This window comes from Podarcis gaigeae (assembly GCF_964106915.1).
Source record: "Podarcis gaigeae genome assembly, chromosome: 9".
Classification (NCBI taxonomy): domain Eukaryota; kingdom Metazoa; phylum Chordata; class Lepidosauria; order Squamata; family Lacertidae; genus Podarcis; species Podarcis gaigeae.
In genome coordinates, this window is record NC_139685.1 from 20,189,041 (window position 1) to 20,210,692 (window position 21,652).

General features: G+C 43.7%; 1 protein-coding gene and 2 long non-coding RNA genes across 9 annotated transcripts in view; 1 reads left to right on the forward strand and 2 right to left on the reverse strand.

The window, feature by feature from the left end:
* Nucleotides 1-19,700, reverse strand: part of RBM47 (RNA binding motif protein 47) — a 91,665-nt gene extending 71,965 nt beyond the window's left edge. For 3 of the 7 annotated variants that reach the window (XM_083754970.1, XM_083754980.1, XM_083754969.1), the window contains exons 1-2: nucleotides 19,265-19,401; nucleotides 18,076-18,191 (exon numbers count right to left, since the gene is read on the reverse strand). The gene's annotated coding sequence lies outside the window, so the exon portion shown is untranslated. Of the gene's footprint in view, nucleotides 1-18,075; nucleotides 18,192-19,264 lie in introns of all 7 variants that reach the window. The other 4 variants (XM_083754965.1, XM_083754975.1, XM_083754981.1 and 1 more) reach the window with 4 other exon arrangements.
* The window catches only part of LOC310852180, a 216,925-nt gene that overhangs the window by 180,554 nt on the left and 14,719 nt on the right, over nucleotides 1-21,652 (reverse strand). The gene's annotated exons all lie outside the window — the stretch shown is intronic.
* LOC310852177 lies at nucleotides 6,913-19,573 on the forward strand. The gene is made up of 2 exons (XR_014568010.1): nucleotides 6,913-7,018; nucleotides 19,348-19,573. It is a non-coding gene; the product is annotated as an uncharacterized lncRNA (long non-coding RNA).

The following is a 21,652-nucleotide window of genomic DNA, read 5'->3' on the forward strand; positions in this document are numbered from 1 at the left end:
AATGTTGTCGGACTTGCTGCCAAGTAAACATACACAGGACTGTGCTGCAAATGAACATCTCCACAACTGACATATCATCTTCTAATTTATCTCATAATAATAAGACTGTACAACAACAACAACTGTACTGTAGGGACGCAGGTGGCGCTGTGGGTTAAACCACAGAGCCTAGGACTTGCCGATCAGAAGGTCGGCGGTTCGAATCCCTGCGACGGGGTGAGCTCCAGTTGTTCGGTCCCTGCTCCTGTCAACCTAGCAGTTCGAAAGCACATTGAAGTGCAAGTAGATAAACAGGTACCGCTCCAGTGGGAAGGTAAACAGCGTTTCCGTGTGCTGCTCTGGTTCACCAGAAGCGGCTTAGTCATGCTGGCCACATGACCCGGAAGCTGTACGCCAGCTCCCTCGGCCAATAAAGCGAGATGAGCGCCGCAACCCCAGAGTCGGTCATGACTGGACCTAATGGTCAGGAGTCCCTTTACCTTTACCTTACAACAACAACAATTTATTATTTATACCCCAACCACCTAGCTGGGTTTCCCCAGTCACTCTGGGCGGCTGGCAACAGAATATTAAAAACACGATAAAACATCAAACATTAAAAACTTCCCTAAACAGGGCTGCCTTCCCACTTCCAAACAAAGAGCAAGAACTGAGCAGACAATTTAAAAAGTATCTCTGCAGTTATAAAACCTGAAGTGGTGATTAATTATTATTTTTTACAGGCAATGACTAACAAAACCACGATGCCCCACATGTTTCATTCCAGCATTTCTGCTCAGAGTTATTTCCACTTCCTTTTGTTTCCTTGCAAGATAAAGGACTGGGGGATGGGGGGACCTCAGGAAATCCAAGGAAGTTTGGACATCATCATCATCAAACCATAGATTAGTCATTCTCGGAGTTTGGTTCTGGGCACAATAGTGCACAATGAGAGAATATTCCATGCAAAATATATTGATTTTAACAAGTCTGTTTTCTGTGTGGCCACAGCACACTCACACACCCCAGGGGAGGCCGCCTGCTGTATCTCACTGGGATTTACTATTCTGATCTTGCCTCCTTCCAGTCTGCATCTACTGGAATGGATAGTTCCTCCTTGCCTGCAGAAAGTGCAACTGGATCGGCCACTCCTCAAAAGACAGATGCACTTCGATGACCTGCCCTCAAAAGATGTGGGCCCAGCGAAGTGACTCAGGGGTGGGGCCTTGAAGTCTGCCTCCCATTTAATCCAAAAGAAAAGTATTATTCAGCAGCCAGAAATTTATATGATACCTCCGTAAGCTAAAGGAGGGAAGAGGAAAGCACGCCACAACTGCCTTTTGGCAGTCTTGCGAAGACAGACACCGAAACGCAAAGAAAAATCAAACTGTTTCCTTTTTGAGCAAAATAATGCTATAGCTGAAAAGACTGAGAAATCTTAGTCATCCGCCACAACTGGAACTTTAAATAGAAGCTCTCTAGAGATGTGGAAATAAGTCATCACACCCTCTTGTTTCACACTTTAATGAAAAAAACTTCTCTTACAGGGACAGAGTTTCCAGAACTCTGAATTAAGAGTGGGGAAATGGAGCTTGCAACAAAATTCATCTGTGTATCCTGTCCTGTCCAGGCTTCCTGCCATCCATTCCATCCTCTGAGATTCTGTTGTCCACTCACCCTTCCGCACCTTCCCCTATTTCCCCCGTAATTGGTACTCAATATTCTGTGGCTATTGTGCATGGACTGGTTTTGGGGTGGAGTAAGCCACACATGTTGCACTTTGATAAGTCTTGAGCATGCTCTTTGCTTCATTCTGGCTGCATTTCTGCCAACACTCACTACCTGCTTTCGCTATTATTGGTGCTGTAGAGTGGACTGAGTTATAGGACAAGGGGTGATCAATTTCTGTGGCCACTATTCTCCAGAGAGTAAAAACAACATTTTACTCAGTGCATGAGTGGTCATACTGTAGAACAAACATGCCACCTTGCAGTAAGAGTTTCACATGTTTGGAGCAGATAAAAAGGGACCCCTGGACGGTTAAGTCCAGTAAAAGGTAACTATGGGGTGCAGTGCTCATCTCACTTTTCAGGTCGAGGGAGCCAGTGTTTGTCTGCAGACAGCTTTCCAGGTCATGTGGCCAGCATGACTAAACTGCTTCTGGTGCAACGGGACACCATGACGGAAACCAGAGCGCACGGAAATGCTGTTTACCTTCCTGCCACAGCGGTACCCATTTATCTACTTGCACTGGTATGCTTTTTTAACTGCTTGGTTGGCAGAAGCTGGGGCAAAGCAACAGGAGCTCACCCCGTTGCGGGGATTCGAACCACCAACCTTCTGATCAGCAAGCCCAAGAGGCTGAGTGGTTTAGACCACAGCACCACCCACATCATGGTCCAGAGGGATCATGCTCCAGAACAAACAGGTTCCACCTTGCAGTAAGAGCTTCACTGGTTTCGCGCACATGCGCTCTGCCACAGGTGAAATCATAAGGCGTTTTTACCACCAAACTCAGACTTATCATTTGGCAGGGCCGCCCACATGAAATTGTTGTTAGCCACCCTTGTTCTAGAATAAAACACAGGCTGCATTTGAGTGCCATCCATTTGCAAAGTGCCATTGACACACCTGAGAATTTATCTGAGGAAAGCAGGAACAAACATACATTGAAAGCAAAATCTCTGTGCTACGTGTCACTGTGTCTCTGCAGGTATTGCATAAGGAAATTGAAAAGCCCTGCCCAATTAACTCCTTCTGCAAGTTTGCAGCCGTTCAGCTGTTGTTTGCACAGGTTTACTACCATGCCAGGGATTTGCAAGAAGCTGTTACTAGTTCTCCTAAATTGTCTCGCATTAAAAATGGACAATACAGAATCAGCCATCAGTTGCTGATGTTTTTGAGACGCTGGCCTCCCTCCCTGCCTAACCCTGTAAGCCTAAAATACTTCACTGGGTAACACTGAAATTTGACAGGAGTTTGCTCCATGTTTTCTTTCTGCCCTTAGCCACGGAGAGAGCAATTCCATGTCCCCAACCTTTGCTTTCTGAAAAATTCTTCGGTGTATTACTGCATAGCAGAGTGGTGTGACAAGGATAAAGAGATTAGACATGTTTTCATTTAACTCCTTCAGCTCAGAATTGGCAAGGGACAATGGGTTTGCTTACGGTTATAAGAAAGCCTTCATTAAAAGGCCAGGCAGTTCGGACAAAAAAGGAAGCACAGCCGTAAAATGGTTCTGCTGAATTTTTCCTTCGTAAGCACAGACAGAAGCAGTCATACATGGGCAGAGTCTGGGATGTAAGATGCAGAGCATAAATTCTACATTATCTGCTGCGGCTAAAGACATTCAAAAAATTGCTAAAATTGCTGACGATGCTCGGAATAATGTGGACACTGCTAAACACGGTTGCAGCTCATTTGCCAGATGCACGGTTCTTGGATCATGATAGTTCGTCTAGGGTGGGTTCAACTACTAGTATCCTTGAGAACAGATGGCTGCAATGGGCTCCATGTGGGTGTTGCCAGACATTAGCCACTGACAACACAAAGCACCTTTGTATGCTACTGGTCTGTCTTCATGGTCTTACTGTTAGCATAGAGAGTTAACATTTACTTAAAAGATCACCTTACTCCTTACACCCCTGCCCAGTCTTTGTGATCCGCCACTGTGGCATGTCTGACGGAGCCTGGCACTGTTAAGACTATCTTCAACAAGAAATTGTGCATTTAGTGTGGTGGCCCCAAATCTCTTGATTTAGTGAAACCAAATTGGCATTATTTGCAATGAAGGTCAGGCACCAACTTAAGATTTGGTTATTTCAGCAAGCCTTCTTATGGAAATAGGTTATTGCTTTATAACCTCCTTAGATGAGCCATTTTTAATTTTTTATATTTTTTTGCATTTCTCTTTCTTTGATTTATTCTGCTTGGTTTTTTTGAGATCCTGTGCATCAATGAGATATATTTTGACCGAGTTTGCAGTGTAGAAATCGCCATTAACATAAGTGTGCAGATACTTGCTGATTTATGTATATATGTTTATCATTTGTTTTGTGTTTTCTTTTGTAGTTTGCTTTCTAAGTGTCATGTGTGTATGTGTTATCATAATAAGATAATAAAATGCATTTACCCCCCAAAAAAGAAAAAGACATGGCCGTTAACAATCTTCTCACACCCAGTTCAGCATGGCATGGAAACTCTGGACAGTCAGGTTGCAATTTTAATGATGCTGAAGTCTGGTTGTTTATTATCCGTGGAGCTTACTTCAAAATAAGCAAGGTTGCACTGCCATGGTATTTCAGCACTCATTCTTACTGTGTTTATTTTTCTCGAGTTGCACTGTTCCTTGGTGGAGAACACGTTGTTGCCATTTTCCATCTCCTCAAATTCCCACTGTAATTTTTTAGTACACTTCCCTCCATCTTTTGGGAGTGCAGGAAGCTGCCTTATACCAAATCACATCCCTGACTGACTTAGGTGAATATCCCACAATCCCTAGCAGCAGCTCATTAGGGTTTCAAAGGGATATAGATCAGAATATTGAACCTGATGTGTTTTGCCCCTTAACCTTGGCCCTTCTTTTGGTGCCAAACCAAAGCAGCATTTCCTCCCAATGCACAAACCAGCTTTTTTTTGGGGGGGGGGGGTTTCCTCACAATCAAAGCAGGGAAGAAAATAGCGAATTCCCCTCTTCATGCCAGCTGCTCTGAGCCCAAAGGTTACCAGCACCCCCAGCTTTCACAACTTGCATATTTGTATTTTTAAAAAACTTGCAGTTCCTACACTGCTTCCAGCATTTTTGTTTCTCGTGTTTTTCCTTCCCTTCCACATTCCTGTAACTCTCGAATTCAGTTTATCCTTCTTGGCATGTCCAGGAATATGGGCACGAAGCATTCTGATTTTCTAAGCCCCTAAACACACACACACACACACACACACACACACACACACACTTTAAGACATTTTGTTTGCTTGCTTCTCAAACACTTGGTTTGCATAGGTCAGGATTTCTGGAGTTGACTCTCTTTGCTTGCAAGCCAACCTGCCGACCCACCAGTGGCGTAGCGTGGGTTGTCAGCACCCGGGGCAAGGCAAGTAATTTGCGCCCCCTAACCCATGGATTTGCGCCCCCTAACCCATGGATTTGCGCCCCCTAACCCTAACCCCCAGATGTTGCGCCCAGTGCGGCCAGCCCCCCTGCACCCCCCACGCTACGCCACTGCGACCCACCAACCTACCTTGATCCATCTGTAAGCATTTTAAGAGATGCAGCTGGCATGCGACGCTGCAGTGAATGCTCACATTCACCGCAGCTTCACATCCCAGCTCTTTTTGCAAGGACTGTTCTCAGCTGCCATTTCACATCCCTCAAAATGCTTATGGATGAATCAAGGTCATATGCACACTGCTTTTAAAGCACTGGTCTTCAATTTGTTATAAGAATTTTAAGGTCTCAAATATGGACTAAAGGTAAAGGGACCCCCTGACCATTAGGTTCAGTCATGACCAACTCTGAGGTTGTGGCGCTCATCTCGCTTTATTGGCCAAGGGAGCCGGCGTACAGCTTCCGGGTCATGTGGCCAGCATGACTAAGCCGCTTCTGGCGAACCAGAGCAGCGCATGGAAACGCAGTTTACCTTGCCGCCGGAGCAGTACCTATTCATCTACTTGTACTTTGACGTGCTTTCGAACTGCTAGGTTGGCAGGAGCAAATATGGAATAAATGCTCATAAATGCACACAGATCTAAATATATGAACCATGTGTCTGAAATAGTATGGGAGAGTAATCCTGAAGCCATTTTGACTCTCCCAATGACCTCAGATATTCCTCTATAGTAAGTGGGGCAAATGGGGAAAGCCTTCCTATTGTCTTTTTGCTTGAAAATCCTGTCTTAAGGGCGTGTTTGTGTATGAATAGGATGAGCTTGTGACCTGGACTCAGGAACTAAGTAATAACCATCACAAAAGAATGGCCAGGCTGCCCAGGTAATGCAATCAGTGACCATTATCAGGCATCCTGGCAAACAGGATTTCTGCTGTAGACCACCTCCTTCTGTGATATATATATGATGTTTTGGGGGGTAGCCTTGGGCTACAGGGTGGGCAATTTCAAAAGTCTATATAAGGGCTTGCACACCATTGTTCAGGGTTTTCTCCTCCCTCCTGTGTGTGGTGAGTGGGGACCCTGTAGCCACAGTTCCTTGGATAAAGATCAGGCTTACTAGCTGCTTTGCTTCTCAATATACTCTGCTTGGCCTCTATTACTTTCTCCTACCGATAGGGAACCTACTTAAGGACTCTCTACGGGCTCCGGAATACCCCATAAGGGAAAGGGAGCAGCTTTTCTTATAATAAACTGGTGGGTCAGGAGAAGCTACTAGTGGGTTGCGGCCTGATCCAAGCTGGGTGACAGCAGGAACTCTGCCACTGTGGAAATGTAGGGTTAAAGGTTAAGAAGCGGGTCTCAATTGTATATTTTGGTTAAAAGTGGGTCCTGGGTCTTAGAAGGTTGAAGATCCCTGCTTGAAAACACATTTATATCACTTTTACGGTCATGGTTTACCCCAAAGAATCCTAGGATCCTGCTCATCACAAACGACAGTTCCCTTGATTCTTAAAAGAGAAGGAATGCACACGGAATGTTCCTTCAATGTTGTGGATTTGACTCCTGTTTCGGAGGAGGCAAACTTTCCCTTTCTTTCTTTTTGAACACCAGCATTTTCAGTATACAGGAAGGTTTCCCCTGCCTTCTCCCTCCACCCATTCTTGGGTCCAAATACAATGTGGCCCTTTCAAAATCTATATTATTCTGCACCTTGACATAAGCCACCGTGAGCTCTAATACTAGTGTAAATAGCAGTGAGTGTACTGAAGTGTTAAGACCCAGACAAATACCCATATTCTCCTCTACAGGGTAGGAGCAAACTCCAAAGTCGCATGGTTAATGAGGCAAAACAAAGTTTCCTAAGGCTCCAAAGTCTAAACTTGCAATTTTGCTGCTGCAGGAGGCAGTGCATATGATATGCTTCCTATTCGGTGAATATTTTAAAGATTCTTATTATATGGAGAATTATTTGTTTAGTCTGGTGGGGGGTTGTTATGCTGAATTTACGTAATTCCAATCCCCCTTCCCTGTTTGTTAGTCTTATTCATACCAAGAAAGCATGCAAATCTTACAGAGTTAAGGGCAGCTTTGAGTACTATCTATTCTGACACAATCATTTCCCTGCCAAGGCAGTCACTAAATCAAGCGTTAGGCTTATTATTTTTAAAATTGCTTCTGTTCCAGTTTGGAGCATAGGCCCACCGTCTCGTTCCCAGCACCCGAAGCAGTAGAAAAAACAAGAGGTCCCCTTCAGGAAAAAGTATACTGTACTTCAGTTCAAAGTACTCCTTGACTAGCTATGGGGGTTTCTGTTTCATACTGCAAAAGCATTGTGGAGAATAAGGTCTTACCTTTGCTTTGTTGGCAATTATGTTGGAATATTTTTAGTTGCTTAAATTGTAAATGAGTCCAAAGGCAAAACTATGCCTCCACATTCCATCAGGGAATAGCTCAGTCAGTAGAGCACGAGACTCTTAATCCCAGGGCTGTGAGTTCGATCCCTGAATTTGGGGAAAGATTCCTGCATTGCAGGGGATTGGACTAGATGACCCCTGCGGTCCCTCCCAGCTCAACGACTCTATTCGATTCTGTTTATTTTTCTTCTCTTATGTTGCCATCGGAGCAGTGAGGTCAAAGCAAGACAAAGTGGGCACTTCTGGCCTGTCTCAGTTTTCGGATGGGGTTCCGTCACAAATTCAGGTTGCATGGATATAGTTGGTTAGAAGTCTTGTGCAATAAATGTGTTACCCCCCAACCCCCCCCCAAACAATGGACATTTTGCAATAAGGAGAGTGATAGGGAAATGCCCTGGGAAGGGTGGGAGAACATTTGCTTTGACGCCACACTATCTAAATCTGAACTAAATAGCCAACCATCTCCTTGAAAGTCAATCAAGACGAATGCTCAATAAAGAGTATCTTCGGGCCAGTGGGCAATCTGGGTGAATTATTGGTACAGTTCAGCAGCTGCAGACCTGATACTTCTCTTGGATGGCAACCAGTATATAAGTGGAAAACAATTTTTGCTTCTCTTTCTTAAAGCAAAAAGTGGGGACATGGGCATTAACCATTCAGCTCTTTGAGCTGGTTTGGCTTTGCTTCCGTCAAATTGTTCAGCCTTCGCAGAGAAGTTCAGAAACGGTGGCATTTCAAAACATTTATGGAAACAAGTTATCCACACTCCCATGGAAGTTGGAGCTAGATGCAAATTAAGTAATACTGTACAGGAAAACTTCAGATTCTCTGCAATGGCAGAAAGCAAAGGCTTTCCAAGCTTTAGCCATTTTTTTTTTAATTTATAGAAAAAAATATTTATATACTGCAGTATCATTCAAGAATGCTCCAACTACCGCACAATTGCACTCATTTCACACGCTAGCAAGGTTATGCTTAAAATTCTACAAGGAAGGCTTAAGCAGTATATGGACCGAGAACTCCAGGAAGTGCAAGCTGGATTTCGAAGGGGCAGAGGAACCAGAGACCAAATTGCAAACATGCGCTGGATTATGGAGAAAGCTAGAGAGTTCCAGGAAAACATCTACTTCTGCTTCATTGACTATGCAAAAGCCTTTGACTGTGTCGACGACTGCAAACAATGGCAAGTTCTTAAAGAAATGGGAGTGCCTGATCATGTCAAATGTCTCCTGAGAAATCTCTATGTGCAACAATAAGCTACAGTTAGAACTGAATATGGAACAACTGATTGGTTCAAAATTGGGAAATGAGTACAACAAGGCTGTATATTGTCTCCCTGTTTATTTAACTTATATGCAGAATTCATAATGCGAAAGGCTGGGCTGGATGAATCCCAAGACGGAATTAAGATTGCCGGAAGAAATATCAACAACCTCAGATATGCAGATGACACAACCTTGATAGCAGAAAGTGAGAAGGAGTTAAAGAACCTTTTAATGAGGGTGAAAGAGGAGAGCACAAAATATGGTCTGAAGCTCAACATCAAAAAAATGAAGATCATGGCCACTGGTCCCATCGACTCCTGGCAAATAGAAGGGGAGGCAGTGAGAGATTTTACTTTCTTGGGCTCTATGATCACTGCAGATGGTGACAGCAGTCACAAAATTAAAAGACGCCTGTTTCTTGGGAGAAAAGCAATGACAAACCTAGACAGCATCTTAAAAAGCAGAGACATCACCTTGCCAACAAAGGTCCATACAGTGGTACCTCGAGTTAAGTACTTAATTCGTTGCGGAGGTCCGTACTTAACCTGAAAGTGTTCTTAACCTGAAACACCACTTTAGCTAATGGGGCCTCCTGCTGTCGCCGCGCCGCTGGAGCCCGATTTCTGCTCTTATCCTGAAGCAAAGTTCTTAACCTGAAGCACTATTTCTGGCTTAGTGGAGTGTGTAACCTGAAGCGTATGTAACCCGAGGTACTACTGTATAGTTAAAGCTATGGTTTTCCAGGGAGTGATGTATGGAGGTGAGAGCTGGTCCATAAAGAAGGCTGATCGCTGAAGAATTGATGCTTTTGAATTATGGTGCTGGAGGAGACTCTTGAGAGTCCCATGGACTGCAAGAAGATCAAACTTATCCATTCTTAAGGAAATCAGCCCTGAGTGCTCACTGGAAGGACAGATCCTGAAGCTGAGGCTCCAATACTTTGGCCACCTCATGAGAAGAGAAGACTCCCTGGAAAAGACTCTGATGTTGAGAAAGATGGAGGGCACAAGGAGAAGGGGACAACAGAGGACGAGATGGATGGACAGTGTTCTCGAAGCTACGGACATGAGTTTGACCAAACTGTGGAAGGCAGTGGAAGACAGAAGTGCCTGGAGTGCTCTGGTCTGGGGTCACAAACAGTCGGACACAACTAAACGACTAAACAACAACATCATTAAAATATAGCGGTTTACAACAACAGAAGCACATAAAACCAAACAATAACATCATAAAAAGTTGAAAATAAGTTAAGAGCAAAAAGAAATTAAAAACAAAAAATAAAAACGTGGGTTTGTGGAGAGACTATTCAAATGTGTACAGGCATGACTGAAATGGCTCATCGACCACATTGACTAAGCAGGAGGAAAACGGAACTTATTCTCCATTTTGAAAGCATTTAAACCTCCTATTATTTGCCAAAGAATAATGGTGGGAGTTTACATGGGGAAATATCTTAGAAACATATGCCATACATTTCAGCTGCCTTTTAAAGTAGACTGGAAATCAGGGAAGCAGGCAAGCAGGGAAGCATTCTGACCAGCTGTCACTCCGACCATTACAACCATAATTATTTGGAAAAATAACTCTTAAAAATATGTCATTACCCATATTGAACCATTTAATTTCTCAGCCCTTTGCAATCACGGCAGAGTAGACCATGAAAGCAGCTTGTGGCAGACAGGTAGATGGGTCACCAGGTAACCAACTGCAAGTGTTGTGAGTGAGAAGCTACAGTGGCAAGTGGTCCCCAAGTTACAATAGCGAACGTACCAAAATATTGCAGTTAAGTAGAAGAAGCACCAAAGCCTACAGAAGAAGGAGCAGGATCTACAAATCGTTGTGCTTCAGAGATTTCAATATATCCCAAGAATCAGAAGCGGCTTTTTATGTGGATGAGGGGTACACGCTCCACTAGCTTGCAGGTGAGTCAGTGCAGCTGACCAGGAGCAGGGAGGTTGGCATGGTGAAAAAGCGCCGACGGGAGCACCAGATTGGCTCTGCAATGTGTTTGCACCATGCCAACTTCCTCGTCATGATCCCCCTCCTGGGAAGCTATGCCAACCTACTTGCTGGGGAGCTAGCACAGTAGCTCTGCCCCTACCCGGCAAGAAGCCCCTTCCACATGAAATGGGCATCTGCTATGAAGCAAACTACATCAGCTCTAAATGCAGATTCCGCAACCCATGTAAAAGTAACCTCAAGGATAGATTACTGCAATGCGTTATATGTAGGGCTGCCTCTGAAGACGGTTCGGAAACTTCAGCTAGTGCAGAATTTAGCAGCCAAGCTGCACATCAGAGCAAGACGGTTTGAGCATATTACACCGATCCCGGTCCAACTGCACTGGCTACCGATTAGTTTTCTGACCCAATTCAAAGTGTTGGTTTTGACCTATAAAGCCTTAAACGGCTCATGACCGCAATACCTCAAGGACTGCCTCTTTCCATATGAACCTACCCGGACCCTGAGATAGTCTTCTGAGGCTCTCCTTCATGTACCCCCTCCATGAGAGGTCTGGAGGGTGGCAACATGAGAAAGGGCCTTCTCTGCAGTGGCTCCCCGTCTGTGGAATGCTCTCCCCAGGGAAGCTTGCCTGGTGCCTTCATTATACACCTTTAGAAACAAAACGCTCCATTTTAACCAGGCAAACCTGGTTGATCCGATCAACATCCTATGCCCTTTTAAAATGTGCTTTTTTGGGGGGGGCTATTGGGTTGTTGTTTTTATTTTAATTATGTATTTTGTGGTTTTACATCTTGATTTTATTCTGTGAACCACCCTGAGACCCCTGGGTATTGGGCGGTATATTATGTATGTATGTATGTATGTATGTATGTATGTATGTATGTATTGGCCTTGCAACCAGTTCAGAGTTCTTTGAGAAGGGGATATTTTATTGTACTGCAGTAAGCATCCTTTTACAGGGCAATCCCAAACATGTCTGCTAAGAAGTAAACCCTATGGGACCAATAGGTCTTAATTCCAGGTAAGTGCTGATAGGGTTACAGTATTTCCGTGCTCCATACTCACTCAGAGCAAAGGGTTCTACCATGCAAGGCTCTAGAAGCTGTTCTAAGTGAGTGCTAACCTGAACTCAGACCTTACTTACTCTCCCCAGAGAACAGACCGGTGACCTGTGGGAGGGGAGAAGGAGATCATTTCAAAGTGTGAGGAATCACAGAATCATAGAATCATACAATCGGAAGGGGTCAAGAGGGCCTTAAGAGCCAACCCATTGCAATGGAGGACAGTCTCAGATATGTCCACCTGAAAAGAAATGGGAGTGGTGGCTGATGCCGATTGGCACTGGTGGGACAGAAGCCAGGGAGCCCAACGGTATGTGGAGCCAAGAGCTGATGATAGGTAGGAGCCAGCTAATTCTAGTTTTGCCCCCATCTTCTTCCCTGATGAGTACTACTTCCATCAACGGTGTCTCTGAAAATTTAACGCATCACTTGGGAAGACCGGCGAACTAATGCCAGTGTACTGGAAGAAGCAAAGATCACCAGTGTCGAAGCAATGATTCTTCAGCATCCACTTTGTTGGACCGGTCATGCTGTTGATCGTCTTCCAAAGCAACTACCGTACTCTATTCCCAACTTAAAAATGGAAAGTGTAATGTTGGTGGTCAACAAAAGAGGTTTAAAGACTCTCTCAAGGCAAATCTCAAAAAATGTAATATGAACACTGACAACTGAGAAACACTGGCCTGCGAGCGCTCCAATTGGAGAACAGCCTTTACCAAAGGTGTCATGGACTTTGAAGATGCTCAAACTCAAGACAAAAGGGAGAAATGAGCTAAGAGGAAGGCACCTTTGGCAAACCCTCACCGTGATCAACTCCCACCCGGAAACCTATGTCCCCACTGTGGAAGGATGTGTGGATCCAGAATTGGCCTCCACAGTCACTTACGGACTCACTGTTAAGACCGTGTTTATGGAAGACAATCTTCCTCGGCTATGAGTGATGGCCAGAGAAGAAGAAGTCTACAGGGCAAGCCTAAGGAGGGAGTAGCTGGCAGGTTGCCCTGCTCTGGATTGGTTGTAGGTAAAAAGACAAGGTGGTAGGAGGGTAGACTGAACTTAGAGGGCAGTGGCCTGCTTGCCCCAAAAGACTAGCCTCTACTGGGAGGTGTCTCCTACCCAGCTTGGAGCACTAGAGGAGTCAGAAAGACCTGTTCTGAAAGAAGGCGTGCCATCTCCATGTGCTTCGGGATTCACTTTGCATTTCCCCGCCCTCCAGCTTTGTTCTTTGCATTATGCGCCCTGGGCAGTTCATTTAGAGGCCACGAAACTGAAAACCAAGTGCGTTCTTTCACCCTGCTTGCACAATCCTCCTTCTCTGATGGGAATGGAAGTTTCCCTCCTAGTTTTCACTTCCTCCATGGTGCTATCACCGTCATTTTAAATTAGATTGCAAATTATATTTTGTAGTCGGTGTATCAGATTGCCGTACTTTTTACAAAGGTGCCCAAAGTGTCTCGCTCACACAGATTACACAAAACCTGGTGAAAGGGAACAAGACCTGGTTTATACAAACTCTGCTCTCCCCAACTGCTTTGCAGGATCCTCTATTGGCTCACAGTAATACAAGCAAGCGGGTGGCGCTGTGGTCCAGTGTTTCCCAACCTTGTGCCTCCAGCTGTTTTTGAACTACAATTCCCATCATCCCTGACCACTGGTCTTGCTAGCTAGGGATGATGGGAGTTGTAGGCCAAAAACATCTGGAGGCACAAGGTTGGGAAACACTCTAAACCACTGAGCCTCTTGGGCTTGCTGATCAGAAGGTTGAAATTCCGACGATGGGGTGAGCTCCCGTTGCTCTGTCCCAGCTCCTGCCAACTTAGCAGTTCAAAAGCATGCCAGTGCAAGTAAATAAATAGGTACCGCTGCAGCGGGAAGGTAAATGGTGTTTCCGTGCACTCTGGCTTCCGTCACAGTGTCCCGTTGCGCCAGAAGCGGTTTAGTCATGCTGACCACATGACCCAGAAAGCTGTCTGTGGACAAACGCCGGCTCCCTCGGCCTGAAAGCGAGATGAGTGCTGCAATCCTATAGTCACCTTTGACTGGACTTAACTGTCCAAGTCCTTTAGCCAGTGTGGTGTAGTGGTTAAGAGCGGTGGACTCATAATCTGGTGAACCAGGTTTGCGTCCCCGCTCCTCCACATGCAGCTGCTGGGTGACCTTGGGCCAGTCACACTTCTCTGAAGTGTCTCAGCCTCACTCACCTCACAGAGTGGTTGTTGTGGAGGAGGAAGGGAAAAGGAGATTGTTAGCCACTTTGAGACTCCTTAGGGTAGTGATAAAGTGGGATATCAAATCCAAACTCTTCTTCTTCTTTTACCTTTTACAAGCAAGCTTAAAGCAGCATTGCTTGTGTATGTTGAAGAGCACTAACATTCCATTTTAGCTCCATGCACCTCTACGGTTTCTAAAGGAATGTTAGTTCTTTACATTATAACTTAGGACTCAGAGCCGACTTGGCAAGGTGAGCTTCTGCTGGAATGCTGCCGGGTTTGGTAAATAGGATCTAGACCCGCCTACCTCCGGCTTGCAATTACAACTGAAAGGGGAGAGATTTAAGGGGCTTGTTATCTGATGGTTGCATTGTAGCTCAAGAACAGGGCAGCCGGGAGGAATTTATAGGTTTTCTCCTGCCTCCAACAGAGGCAGGACAATTCCAGCAGAACATGCCACCCAGCCAGCCAGATCAAAGGTAAAATGAAAGATGTACAACCTTTTCCGACCACAGAACTGAAGTAAGGAGAGATGGGCAGGAGAAGCAGACACACAGATTATTTGGCTCTTTGGAATTCTGGATGAACAGGAGTTCTGTTTAATAGACCAGCCATAGATCGTAGCAAGTCCATTACTAATTGCATACAAATAAAGCTGTTTAAACTACAAAACGAGACTGATAAAATGTTTGCAGAATAATAGCTAATCACTACAGGTGGGGTGATTTCAGTCTTGTAGGCTCTAGTTATTTTCTAGTATCCCATGATCCCCCAATGTTTTTTGATTTTACCATAAACAAAAACAAACCCAAAACAAAACCCACAGGATCTCTAAATTGTTATAAGGCATAATTCACATATATTAAGTGATCCTGGGTCTCCCCTCTTACAGAAGAAAATAAGAAAGGTCTTGCTTAGCAAATGGTTAGTAAAAATGCCAGCAATCTTTGATCATTGACTGAGAATTGGCCAATGATTCAACCAACCCTGACCTACCCAATCTATCAGATAAAACAGCTTCCACCTTACTGATAGTTTTATTACTTCTCAGTTTTATTTTTATGAAGGATGTGTGATATGATTATTTATTATATGGTATGATGATGATTGCAGTATATCTCCCTGGAATCCATCAGCATGAAAAATGGCTTAGAATTGTTACACAAATAAACATGATAGGGCACTATCAATTAAGATAATCAAGAAAACTGAATGAGAGAGCGTACTGTACTCTTATAAAAACTACCTCCAGAACTTAGCATGTCTGTTGTCCTTGTAATTAATAAGAAGCTATTGTGCTTGTTTGAAGATGTTGTGTCACCCAAATCCCTTTAGGTTCCAGCTACATAAAGCTGACTTTATCTTGACAAAGATACTGAGAAGATGTGTTTGATCTTGGCAAGAGCTAGGTGTACCATGAGCCATGTTATTATGGGAGGGGAGAAAGTCTAAGGGGGGGGGGAATTCTTAAGAGAGTCCTTTTGACTGGAAACAAATAAAAGGACAGTCCCTCTTCCCATGTTGTATATGGAAAAATACGGAGCAAGCATCTAAATATAGACCCTTATGATATAAACTGCAAGCATAAATTATGTCAGAAAGGCCATTCGTGAACTCCTGAATGACTTGTCAGACTTATAGCCTGAATGAAGGGTGCTTAAGCCTCACTGAGCATAGGGGATTTATTTCCTAATATGTGTCTTTAGGATTCCAGGCTTATTGCTACATAAAAATCACATATTGATAACGCTGTAAATGGATGAAAGCTTTCAGCACAAAGGGGGAGGCACAACCTACAAATAAAACGTGTTTTAATCAAATTAAGTCCCATTGATTTCATTTTAATATGCAGTGCAATTCTGCCCATGCTCACGAGAGGTTCCACTATGTTCATTGGGGCCTTATCCCAGAAACATGTGAGCCTAACCATGTCTTACTTGAAATGCCTACTGATTTCAGCCATAGTATGATAAAAACCACATCTTTTATAATGACAAGCTGAAAATGATTAATGGGTTTGCAGCACTCTGCTAGACTGGTATACATTTGACCATGTGATACTGGAAAACCCAAAGCCAATAAAATAATCTCGTATGAATATACCTTAACAGCTACATCATGGCTTCCTACGATTGCTCAGGTCATGGCAGAACAAACTCTTAGGTGAATCTGCTGTTGAAATCATTGCCTGTAAAGAGGGGGTCACAGGTACTGTCTCTACAGCTTGCCAGAGTATGGAAAAACATTTGCAAGAATACAACATTGCAAGAAGCCCAGATGCATAAAACGAGTGTATATTCCATCAGATTTTTATCTACAGTGGTACCTCGGGTTAAGTACTTAATTCGTTCCGGCGATCCGTTTTTAACCTGAAACTGTTCTTAACCTGAAGCACCACTTTAGCTAATGGGGCCTCCTGCTGCTGCCACGCTGCCAGAGCACAATTTCTGTTCTCATCCTGAAGCAAAGTTCTTAACCCGAGGTAATATTTCTCGGTTAGCGGAGTCTGTAACCTGAAGCATATGTAACCCAAGGTACCACTGTATTAGGTATTGGGGAAGAGAGGTCCCGCCATTAAAAAATGGGTTTTTAAGCAAAAATACTTTTCGGAGGAGAAGCAGTAGTTATTTTTGCAGCAGTGCTTTGTGAAACACAATTTAGAAAACGCCAAAGGACACACTGTCCTTTTTGCACGGGACACAGGAATCAAGGCATCTCATTCTGCATGCCATTTTTCAAACACATGACGTTGCTCTTGGGGTGAGCGGGCTCCTTTCCAAGGACCCAGCCTCACACCAGAAGGTCATGGAGACGCCCGCAGAACTTCTTGTAAAGAAATTCGCCAGGCATACACTCCACAAAATGGGTTCAATCCGAAGCCTCTTTGGTTCACAAAACAGATAGTCCCAAAGTCATATTGAGGTGGTGAAACAATCGCACGCAGAAGCTTTCACAAGCCGACACTTAACCAGAATCCAATCGGCCTTAGTCAACAGCACCCTGTCCAATTCGAGACGAATGCATGACTTTTGTAATGTTTTCATCACAAGTGAAAAGTGCAATGGGCTGAAATCACACAATGATGATAGATTGGGCTGCTGCTGCTACCTTTGTGTTAACTTGTATGGAAAATACAATTGTGTGGGGGGAATTACAAAGACACAGGAACATTTCCTTCTCCATTTATAATTAGACAGCGTTTTCATTTTGCCCATAAAGCTCTCCCAGGAAAGGGGGGGAGAGAGAGTATAAGAAACAGCATGTTTCTGCTCTTATCTTGTTTTCCTCTCCCACAGTGTAAGCTGTATTCGGTTTTTAAGTTTCTGCTTAAACCGTGCATGATCTTTCCACCCTTGCCATCTGGCACCTGTATCCCACACTTGCATACCGAGGGAAAAAAAGGTTGCAAAAACTCGGGAAATCACAGGACTTATAACAGCAGAACGACTTGCTACATATTTGTTGCAACAGACCAAATAGTTTTCTTTTCCCCTTGAAATCAAGTAAGCTCAATGTCGGTCTCCTTCTCTTAAAACAAAAAAAGGGCACTTGCTGTGCAACTGTCCAAGATAACTTTAAAGAAAGGGGGGAAAGCAGGAAATCTCACTCTGCTATGAGATCCAAAACATTCCTAGAGCCAACATTTCTGTACAGAAACACCACTTAGATGACCTCAATTAACAGATGGGGTAGAATTAAGGGCATGTTTTGAGATGAAATAATGCTCATTATCTAATTTTATCATTGCCTTGCCTTCCTCCTGTTAGGATTTTAATTCAGGAAACTGGAAATAAACAATACAATTCATCTATACAGTATAAGGATAGCCCAGTTCCTACCTTGGTCACAGTGGAGCCCTTGGGATTTTATAGGACCATCCTATGAACATTTACTTGGTAATAAGCTTGCATAATATGGTAATATTACAGTCAAATGCTGTGCAAGATTGCAGCCAAAGTCACTTCTAACCAAATGGATCAGTCAGAGCAAGCCTGCTGGTGAAAAAAAAAAAAAATCCACTTCCCCCCCCCCCTTAAAATCACAGTGCAGTACTAATAACCACATTTACTCACATGCAGTCCTGTTGAATTCAATGGGGCATAGTCACAGCCAAGTTGGGTTTAGGATCTCAGATAAGCTTCAAGGCTATTTTGTTCTATGAAACACGCTGCTAAGTCTTTTGTTAACCCTGAGAAAGGATATTCATTATCTTGTTAACATACCAAGCATCACTTTATTTTCAGTGTTGATTTAATATCAGGGTTTAGTACTGATCTAAAGGAATTTGTTTGTTTGTTTGTTTGGGCTGCCATACATCCGGATTTTTCCGGACATTACCAAGATTTCAAAGGTGCAATTCATGTCTGGGGTGACTTTGCGGTGCTTTGTCCTGGATCTCAGGCAAGCCAATCAGAAAATTGTGAGTTTTCCTTAAAAATATATATAATAATCTCAACAATTTGGGGGGTGTTTTTCTTCTTATAATACAATACTATAGATACATTGTCATTCAGATCTAATTTAGGGTTGCTACTCGTCCAAACTTTGGGCATTATTGTTAAAAAAAATAAATCTCAGCAACTTTGGTGTTTGTCTAAAAGAAGCTTGACAATTTTGATGGTTTCCAAAAAAAATAAAAACCTCAACCATTTTGGGGGTGTCCTGGTTTTTACTTTTTGAGCTACAGCAACTGAGGAGGGCACAAAAGTGGGTTTATTCACTTAGGAATTCTTAAAGCTTGAGTCGAGCACGTCAGCGTATTCTGCTCTTAAAACAAAAGGAAGAATAGGACCTTCTCTCTCTCACTCACTCAATCAATCACACACACACACACACCAAGAAAGAAGAAAGAAAAAGAAGTTTACCATCCCAATAACATAGCTTATGAAGCAGACTAACGGAACATGCAGAGCTTGCAAGTATGGCATCGAAAATAAGAAATCAAGCTGACAAGCTGACGAGGAGGGAATACCTTGCAGAAATTTGATCTCGGATACAAATTCCAGGTAGACGATACCTTGTGACCAGCAGCTGATAATATTAAACTTATGGGAACATGAGAAATAAAGGGAAGGAATTAAGGTATATGCAGCTAAGCAAGATGTCCAAAGAGCTATCAGGGAAGGCTGTCCTGGAAGTCTCAAAGAACAGCTGCAGAAGAATGCAAAACTGGAAACTTAAAAATAAAAGAATGGAAAGCGTAGTTTGAGGAGAAGACAGGAGCCTCCAAGCCCACACAATGGCACCAAGAAGTCTGCCTACCTGGACGGAAAGTCAGCTTAGCAGCCTTTGCAGGAATCCGGAAAATCTGGACCGCGAGTTAATGCATCTTTTTGCATTTGCAGGTGTGTTGGCCTGTTCAGACGAGAAGTGTTGAGATACCACTCGCCTCGTCCTTTGGCAATTTTCTGGAGACTGGAAAGGCGAAAAAGTTGCAATGAGCCAACCCAAAAAGAAAAAAAATACCCTCCCTTCTCATGGGCCTGAAAGACGCATTCCAGAAAGGCGAAAAGGAGCGCTAATCGGTTAGACCAAATTCCTGACTGGGCATAAAGCCTTAAAGTTAAGCTATTCCGCTTCCAGAACTTAAGTCTTCTGCCTCTTTTGCTGAAGCTGTGGGAAATGTCGGTCTCAGGCCTTCCCTGCCCCGATAGTTCCCTTTCTTCACAGTAGCGAGGTTGTCTCTTGTCTACTCCCAGCCTTCAAACTCACCAAACCAGATTCCCCCCCCCCCTCCTAACAACGACTTCCCATAAATCTGAACTGAAATTTTATCCTGTTCGGCTAGCTGCCCGAAGGCCAGTTTATCGTCCTTGCTGTTTCAGCAAGGTAGATAACCGTGCACAAGGCTACTGGGCACCCCTATTTTCCAGGACACGTCCCCAAAAACAGCATCCCAGACAATTTCCCCCAAATCGGGCATCCTTGGAAAGCGGCAATTGTGCCAAAAAGGCCAAAAGAAGAAGAAAAGCTCTGTAACTCGAAAACCTTTGTACTAAAGAAAGTTCCACGACTTTGGGGGTTGTCTAAAAAAACTCTGGGGGCTTCCCTTAATAATTAAAATAAATAAATATATGAAGTAAAACTTGGACCATGCAAGAACACACCAGAATACTAAGGGCATATTCTGAGGATCTTTTCCCCATGACCTTGCTTCCATGAGAGGTTTCCCCAACCTGGTGCACTCCAGATATTTTGGACCACAGTTCCCATCATCCCTGACCATTGCATGGGCAATTCGGTGTGCGGCAATTGGTGAAAAATCTATGTACGCCTTAGCTGCTTAAAACACAGGGAGGTCATTGCTCCCTTCGCTGTTTCTCATTGCCTTTTTTTATTTCCTGTACACACCAGAGAGGGGGCAAGGATGTCTTTACTAGGACTGCCATACGTCCGGACATTACCGGGATTTCAAAGGTGGAATTGACATCTGGGGGAGGGGCGGATTTCCAAAAGGTGTTGCTCCTTAAAAAAGCTCGACAACAACTTTGGGGGTCTTCCTAAAAGAAGCTTGACAACTTTCGGGGCGTCCTGGTTTTCGAAATATGGCAACCCTGATTGCGACAATTTCATGCCACTTTTCACATTCTGGAAAATCACAAATGCAGGTTTGACCTCAGACTGTAGCAAAGGCGTATAGGTTATTCAACGTAAGGGTAAAACTACACAAGACAGTAAAGAGTTGCTAGCACATAACATCCACCAATTCTGGTTTGTTTGTTTGTTTGTTTGTTTGTTTGTTTGTTTTGCAAAGGAATCATTATCCCAGTATTACTACCACCCAGTGCTTTTTTTCTTTAAAAATGTTTAGGGGTACTCTCATTTTGTCTCAATAAAATAGCCATTTTATAATTCAAATCGGGGGAAGTAAATACAGTAAATTGACAAAAATACAAAGACTCACCAAATGTTTAGGGGTATGCGTAACCCTGCATACCCCCACCCCAGAAAAAAAGGACTGCTGCTACCACCCCTTTGTTACGGATGGAGATTCTACTCCTCTAGCAGGCAGTGAAAGGGTTAACAAATGATGTGTAGAATCTCAATCAGGAAGATCTTTTGTTACTAGATAGTCATCTGAAAACTCACCCAAAGAAGAATATTGGGAACTGCATTTGATCCCTGGCCAGAACTATAATTCCCAGCACCCCTGAACTATGATTTCCCAGTGTGTGTGTATGTGTACATATATATATATAGGGGGGGTTGCGATGAATGTGCTTTAAATGTCTGCACTCAGGATGTGTGAAGCAGGTAGAGTAGTTAAATAGTCTAGTCTGTGTGGGAAAATGTCCAGGAAAATCCGGACGTAACGGCAATTTTTTTTTTATTGTGATTTTGTTGAAGCAAGCTCAACAACTTTTCCGTCTAGATTTTCACTGTTTGAAATATGGCCACAGATAGTTCAATGGGAACTGCTGCCAGCCTAGGAGCCAACTCCTAGGGGCTGAGGTGTCTTCAGCTCCCCCTATAAAATTATTAAGGGGAGTTGAATATTTTATTTTATTCAAGTTGGTACCCCTGGTTTCTAGGATTGTTGACAAGCTCACTTTATGCACAAGTGGCACTGTGGTCTAAATAAACCACTGAGCCTCTTGGGTTTGCTGATCAGAAGGTTGATGGTTCAAATCCCCATGACAGGGTGAGCTC